We start from the raw sequence: 8,324 nt of genomic DNA, 5'->3' as shown, positions 1-8,324 counted from the left end.
GTATTTTTGCTAGCCATTAACTGCTCCATCCTCCAGCACACACACACATTTTTTTTTCAATGGTATGCACTTGAGACACTATTATGGAAAGCAAATAAAGATTTATAAATATCTGTGGAATTCGGTTACACAGAGTAAGCTATTCTGGCATCACGTCTACACCATCAGTGTAGTTATTTAGAATTAGCATGACATGCATTTAGAGTAAAATCATTTAGATCTTGTTCAATATTTATCAACAGAGGAAAAACAAGATAAGCAATTAAAAAAAAGGGAATTTTAAAAAGACAAACCACCCCATTTTATTCTGTGGGAATTTTGGTTACATTCAATTATCTAAACAAACTCACTCTCCCTGGATGTCCTTGCCAAAAAGTGACATTCATATTATCCTCAGTACCCTTCAGGAAACTAAATGGTGGAAAATTATCTATTTTCAGTCATGCTCAGAGTATGTCATGGTCCATGGCAGGTTTTCCTATTCTCAGCATTGCTATGAATGCCATCTATAGCAGAGCCTTAAAAAAACAAAACAGTAGTTAGATATGCCAAAGTCTTTACAGAACATACTGGGCAGACTTTGTGTGGTTCAAGAGAGAAACAAAGGCAGAATAATGAAGTTGTGCTTCTTTTGTTAATTTTATTTGGATTTTCACTAACTTAATGTCAATTAAGGCTATTATTTACCGGTGTCTTGTTACAGGTGTCATTAGGTCCATGGACAGGAGTAGCAAGGCACAAGTGTTGCTGATTATGAACCAAGGTCTGTACACCACAAGGATTCCAGAAATGAAGCGCTGATGAAAGAGGCAGAACGGCTCAGGATATCTAGTCTGTAGGACATAGTGAAAGTGTGTGGCATTGCCCAGCAGGCTGCAGCACAGATGTCCAAGGGTGCAGCCATCCCTCTGGTCAAGTGATTGTGGATTGTGGCTCCTGGAGTCATAAGCCAGAGAAATTGTGTTGACAATCCAGTGGGACAGGTGTTACAGTTTAAATGATCAGATGATGCTTTCAATCAATAAGAGAATTAAAAAATCAGTCTGGAAATTTAATTCCCATGACAAATGTAGAGGTTTAAAATAATTTTAAGATTGCAACATGTATAATTTATGTATTCTCAATAGTATTACTAATTTTGCAATGTTTGTTGAACTGTGTCAATGTAGTGTTGTGTGTGTGTATGTTTCTTGATGTATAAGTCTGAGTATTGTTGCTTCCTTGGCCAGATGTTTCTTGAAAAATAGATTTTGAATCTCAATGGGACCTCCTGGTTAAATAAAAGATAACAGTGATAATAATAGTCATGGAGGGTGGTTCAGACAGAACCAGAGATTTGAGGACCATAGCAAATATAGCCTGATGGCCTATAATAATCACCATGAACATGTCCATGGTCCCTGTGAGTGTGGTGATCTTTGAGATCTCCCTCTGGTGACAGTGCAATCTCTTAGGAGGAGGTGATAGTCAGCATCTGCACCAAGGGGACATGGTACGTAGAAGGAGAGTGGGTCCAACATTTGGATTGCACCAGGGCCACAGACTGCCTCAATGTACCCAGGGGCGAAGCTACCACCATATCCAAGGGAGAGTTGGAGTCCCCTAAATGGTCTCTTAGAGATTGTAGAGGCAATCCCTGTAGCCTATTGCACATGGTTATCAGTGACATCTTCTGGAACTTAGTGCAACTTGTGCAAGAATAGCAGTGTTGGACAGCTGCCATAGTATAGTCTGGTCCCAGACATGGAGCACAGTGTTCATGTGGGTCCTCTGGAGAGAGGTGGTGGCTACAGGAAATGAAGTGATGGAAGAGCGTCTTGACTGGGGTTCCCCCGTTGCTGGGAGACACCAGTTTTGCACTCTCCTGGCAACTTCCTTTTTGTTAGTAAACATCTTTAATAATGTTGAAAGATAAGTTAGCATCATTCTCTCTTAATTAACATACATTGATGGGAAGTGGGAATAAAATAAAGGGAAGAGGTCAAATTGTAAAGTAGCCTGTTAGTGAAAAATGTCCTCAACATTCTGTCAGTGATGCTCTCTTGTGTTGTTTAATGTGTGCTTACAAATCTAAATGAAACAAGAGACATATATTGATTGAAACCAAAATTCAGAGCAGGAATACTACTCACCAGAATTCTAGTAAAAGTTATTGGGATGTGCCTGGAATTATAATGCTTTCAATGCTTGGACAAATCTACCAGAGTAATCCTGAACTGCAGGGAGAAAGCAATAATAGATTTTCATTATGAAGGAAAACTACAATAATAATAATAATAATAATAATAATAATAATAATAATAATAACTTTATTTACATAGCACTTATCAAGCACAAAACACAAAGTGCTGCACAATCAATAAAAAAACAACAATAGATAAAACAAGGATATTAAAGGAAAGAAAAAAAGAAAAAAAGAACCAGATGTAATCTGGAAAGTACATTAAAAATGTAAAACAATATAGCTAATGAAAACAGTGGAGGAGAACAAATGCAATAGATAAAAAATATATAAATAAAAACAATAAAAACTTACAATAAAACTATCTTAAAAAATCTGAATAACTGTTTCAAAGATTTTGAAATGCAAGTGTAAAAAATAAGTTTTGAGATGCGATTTAAAAACCTGGAACAACTTATGTTAATAGGTAGGCTGTTCCAAAGTCTAGGGGTCTTTATGGTAAAAGCACGATCTCCCTTTCAACCTAGTCTTAGGAATGGCTAAATATCCCTAATCAGAGGATCTGAGTGGTCTTGTAGTCTTATAGGGACTTGTCATGTCAGCAATGCAGGAAAGCAACACAAGATTCACTTGAAGTTGACTGGTTTTCTTCTCAGGGCCGTTAATAAGAATTTCTGTTTTGTCTGAGTTCAGCTGAAGAAAATTATAGGACATTGAGTTTTTGATATCTGTCATACAGTCATGTAAAATAGCAACTTTGCAAAAGTCATTAGATCTGACTGAGAGGTAAATCTGAGTATTGTCCGCATAACAATGAAAATTAATATTATGCTGACAAATGATATGACCCAATGGTATCATGTATAGGGAGAACAACATAGGCCCCAGTATTGAGCCTTGAGGCACGCCACACACAAGTACGGCTGTGGACGATACATGATTGCCAATAGAAACTGAAAATGTTTTATTCGACAGATAAGATGGGAACCAATTCTGTGCTGTCCCAGAGATCCCTACCCAGTGTCTAAGTCTATCAATTAGGATGGAACGATCTATTGTATCAAATGCTGCACTTACATCAAGCAACACCAGAATAAAAAGCAATCTCCAGTGTCCACACTCACTGTACTATGATGTTGTCGAAATTCCTGACTGAAATTTTTCAAAAATCTTATTGTTTTTTTTACTACTGACATAACTTTACTCTCATTTTCATGAACAACATGTGCTGTGCTGTTTCACATACTAATCTCTTTGTATAAACTGTATGTTGTGTACAATATATTGTAGCGATCTGGGACTGGGGGGGGGGGGCATGTATATGTGTGTGTGTTTGTGTGGGTACTGTCTGTGTGTTGGGTGTGGGGCGGTTTATGGAGTGCATGCTTGGTGGGTCACGTGGGATGTGCACGTGTGTGGCGCGTGTTAGTTAGTTTAGCAGGTGTAGTTCCGGGGTTACAGGTTAGCCCTGCGCGGGAACATGGGAGGCGCCGTGATTGGGGGAGCCAGTCACGGGGCCAGAGGATATAAATTGGGGTGCCCGGTTCCCGCGTAGTTCAGTTCAGGAGTCGGGGAGAAGTTAATTGTGTGGAGAGTAGAAGTTAGGAGTGTGCGAGTGCGTGAGAGGGTAGTGAGACAGACAGTCTCTCCAGCCTGAAGTATCTTGCGTTCTCAATAAAGTTCCTGTTGTGGTTTACCCTGCGTCCTCTCCACCATTCCTGCTGTTAGTGGTGAAGTCTAACAACGATATGGCAACAAAAAGCCTTATCTTTACAATATGTTATCAGGTCACCTATTTTCTATGAAACACGAGTACAACTTGTTGATTTGGAACAGCAGATCTGCTAACTCATTTAATGATTTCACAATGTTCACTGACTTAATCTCCAATTTCTAGGTTATCAGCATAAGAAATCTGAAGAACAGATAATAAATGCTCACATTTTGTAAAATGTCCAAAAAAAAAATTCAGAAAAAATAATTGAAATCATGTGTAGTATGCCCTAAAAAGCTGAATGTTGGAATGTGCAGAACAATGATAAAGTTGTCTTGTCATTTGAATATTTTGCATCAGCAGATATGGGTTAGAGTTTGTGGGAATAGAAACAAAATGAATGTTAATGTTATAATTATTTAAAAGCAAAAAAATATATGATTATCTGAACATCACCTGCTTAGAAATAGTATAAGAAACCCTAGTATACAATGAGGTGGTCTAGTCCGCAAGTGTGGAGCGAGGGGTCGGGGGGGGGCAGGACAGATCCTCGGGGTAGAGATTGTGAGGGGGAGAAGTTGAGTCACTCATTGTTAACCAGTAGGTGTAATTGGAGAGGCAAGAGAAGTGCCAGAGAGACCAAGCTCAGTATTCGCATTCTTTCTTAATTCAAGCTTTTACACTTTGTTCAAGAAAATGCCCAAACGTACATAGTTTGATTATATTGCATACAGGTGTTTCTGTGTGTGTCCATAACAGTCTGTCCATCAGTTGAACTGGTTGATTTTAGTGACCCTCTGGTCAATGGAACTATCTCCTGCCACATAACTCACTGCTGTGTATCTCATGCTTAAAAAACATATTTGACTACAATTTGGCTCAGTGACCCTTACCTTCTGTTGGCCTGTCACTCTTGCTGCCTCTCTCAGGAAGCTTATACCACGCTATAGCTCAGCCAAAATTCTGTATTAAAAAAAAAGAAAATCAGAAATACCTCAGAAAAGTTGAGAATAACGTATACATACAAGTATGAGTTTATTTATTGAATTGATGTGATGTCACATGTAATTCTGTCTAGTATCTTCCAAGGGTTCCAGCAAGAAGTGAGAACAATTTGTTTTGTTGTTGTGATGTTTACAAGTTTCCAGCAACTTCTCTCTGCCCTAATTCCTGCCAAACAAAATCTCACATGGTGCTACACATTCCTTTAATTTAGCCCTAAGCTATAATAAACAGATCAATTTAAATTACAGTTCTTCATCTGTTGAATTCAGTGTAGACCACTTCTTTGAAATAAAATAGAAAAAAATTATAACATGAATGTTATAATATAAATGTTCTTTTAATGATACATTCAGGACAATAAGCTATTGAGCAAGCTATTAATGTCCTATTTTTCATTTATATATTACACACTGATTTAGCAATCTAACAAATGATCAGCTATAGTAGATCCTGGTTTAGGATATAACCACCTCTCTATTCCATATTCTGCTTTGGGCATATCAAAATCCTCAGGATGATAGTCTCTTGGTGAGTCACTCTTTCCTCTGTGTCAATTAAATATTTATGGAACAATCATGCAATTATAAACTTTCTGTTTTTTATTAAATATATACTTTGCAACAAGTTAGAGACATTTAGCGTGAACTTCCCAAAATACTAAAATAATTCTACAGCACTATGTTCCCAGGCTTCTCAACTGTAAAAACTCAAGGTCCCAGAGGAAACAATGCATTAAAGAATGAAGGGAAACAAAGGCATAGAAATAAATTAGACAAAAGCAAAACTCCATCAAGTGGTAATGTAACATACAACACATTACTGAAATATTATAAACCAGAAGTGAAAGGACCTCTTTTTTAATACAGCATTCCTTCGAGATACGCTAGACTTGTGTTCCTGAAAAACTTGGGGACCATTATCACACAGCAAACAATGGAAATGTAACCATGTATGTTACTCAGACACCATATTTTATACACCTCTATCACACTTAAAGTAACAACATGACAGATTTTTCAGTCAATACTCAATATCCTTATTATTATACTTGTTGTTCCTCCTTCACCTCAATCCATGACCACAATAAATCCTCACCTTTTCTGCACTCCATCTTGTGTGTGATCTGCCTCCTTCTACCCAACTTAACCTCATGCCTTTTACTAGGAGACAATCAGCTGGCAACCCTAGTGTTGATCTACTTCCCTGTAAATGGCCATGAACTGATCACATGTAGCTGCACACTTTTAATAAAGGGCTGTCATGCACTGAAGAACATTCTGTGGCCTTGCTACTTCACAAACCCAGTGAAGCTTACAATACCAACGTTTAATAGCTCCTTTATTTCTGTACACATTTGGACTCAATTTCATCAAAAATATTGTTCCAAGTATTAAAACAAGACACCATATAATTGTCAACAGCAGTTCTAAAAAAACTGTGTTCATATTAAATCAATGCAGTGGCAGTCCAAAGCATACACTACCCTGGTCTCATCTCAGTTCAGTCAAATGGAACTTGCAGTTTCCTCCAGGTCCAATTTAAGTTCTGAACATACGTCAAGGCTGTAGCCATGAAGTCAACATTGGACCAAATCTGCTGGGGGGTCTGGGGGTCCCCCCCTCCTGTTTTTTTTTTTTTTTTTTAATTTTTGAAAATTCACTAATACATGGGATTAACTTTTAAATTTATTTTTTTACAATAATGTCTAATAGTGCAATGATGGTCCTGGAGCAACATTATGATGTCATAGGAACAACACCAAACACGGATATTGGATCAGTCATCAATATTTGCTCCTTTTCTCACTCACCTCCATGTCACCTGCTCTCCCTGCCCTGTCAGCATCCTCATGCTCTCTCTCTCCCTCCCTCTCTCTCTTTACTCTGAACGCACCAGAGTGAACATGAAAGAAATATAATCAGTAAACAAGTGGTGTTTCTTGCCATGATGTTCAGGAATGGATTACTAACCATTTCTGATCTGAATGGCAATGATTTGTATTGCCTCATCTCTTGTACTACTGTATACTTCTATCATCAGACTGGGACTAATTTTCTCACTGCTCTCAACTTACTTTTCTTCTTTTCTGAGGCTGCCCAAAAACTGACAAATGTCACTGCCACCTTCCTCTTGCTCACGATGACACTCACTGTGAATGAAAGCTGACTGTAATAAAACTGTTGCACTTTACTCAAACAAACACTAATAATGCTATAAGCAAGCACAGCTATACAGTATAACATATCCTATGCAATAAATGAAAGCTACTGCTGTCTACATCAATTACACACGCAGCGCAACATAAATGATCACACTTGACTCAGTCTTCACTGGTCTTTCTGACGAATATAACGTAATAAAGACACTGAGTTAGTTGCATATGCCGGTGAGCACCATTGTGGGTCTCTGGTGAATGTGTGGCTCATTAACTGTCCAGGTAACTAGCTATGAGAGCTAACGTTAATGATGGTTGATTGATTAGCACTCGCAAATCGGCCCGTTTTCACCAAAAACGTTCGTTTCCACTGCATGCAATTACTGGCACTTTTTAGCAAAATATGACTTATTTCCACAATTACAGTTCCAGCGCAAAATGATGTATTGACGTTGACGTGTCATACTGCACTCCCGCTCCCTCGTCGCTCCCTTGCGGGCGGCAGCGCGGTGTCCATAGCGAGTGAAGGAGCCCGACCAGCCGCCTGTCCTTCAGCGTCCGGCGGAGTGAGCACAACAGCGCGATGTAATGCTAGCTATAGCCGTAGATATTGTTCAATTATGTATCAAGGAAATGATATACATACTAATATAAAATTATTATATAATCATGATTTAAATATATGATACAAATGTTCAGCCAAAACACTTTTCGGCACCTTTCACTTAATTAATGAGTGAAGCAGTAGCCTAAAGGCGCTGAATGCGGACGCTGAGGTGCCGAGTGAGTCCCATTGAGCGCTTCACCTGCACCTGCACACTCTGCTTGTGGGACGCAGCCTAGTTTTGCATAGTTTTGCACTTTTGAATACATTTGAAAGTAATGAAACAGAGACAGTACAGTGTCTGACATTGACGGCTCCTCTATACTCACAGCAGTCGAGCCACAGCTCCTGCTGGGTACGGCAACACCACTTGGACAAACCACACGCAGAACTGCAGTACACCGTCATACTAGAACCGGCAGTCATAATAACGGCAATTTGTTAAGTTTAGTTATGATTATGATTACATTAGCTAATGATTATTTCGGACGGCGGTGCGTGGTTGCCTGTCGTAGCATAGCACATTTTTATTGTATTTATATTTTTTTATATCAATATATTGGGGGGGACATTTTGAACATATTTGAATATTGGTGGGGATGCGTTTGCTTATTGTCCTTCACAATTCCACAACCTAGAACTGACAATTTAAAGGTCAAGTCTG

The 8,324-nt window shown here is 38.6% G+C and overlaps 1 long non-coding RNA gene across 1 annotated transcript; it reads right to left on the bottom strand.

Moving 5' to 3' along the window:
* Nucleotides 1-306: 306 nt before the first annotated feature.
* LOC136759969 (uncharacterized) lies at nucleotides 307-8,049 on the bottom strand. The gene is made up of 4 exons (XR_010820135.1): nucleotides 7,990-8,049; nucleotides 4,790-4,859; nucleotides 2,133-2,216; nucleotides 307-936 (listed from the first exon to the last, which is right to left on the bottom strand). It is a non-coding gene; the product is annotated as an uncharacterized LOC136759969 (long non-coding RNA).
* Nucleotides 8,050-8,324: the final 275 nt, after the last annotated feature.

Source organism: Amia ocellicauda, chromosome 1 (assembly GCF_036373705.1).
Source record: "Amia ocellicauda isolate fAmiCal2 chromosome 1, fAmiCal2.hap1, whole genome shotgun sequence".
In the NCBI taxonomy this organism is placed as follows: Eukaryota; Metazoa; Chordata; class Actinopteri; order Amiiformes; family Amiidae; genus Amia; species Amia ocellicauda.
Note: the sequence above shows the minus strand (reverse complement) of the source record. Positions and strands in the feature narration are given on the sequence as shown.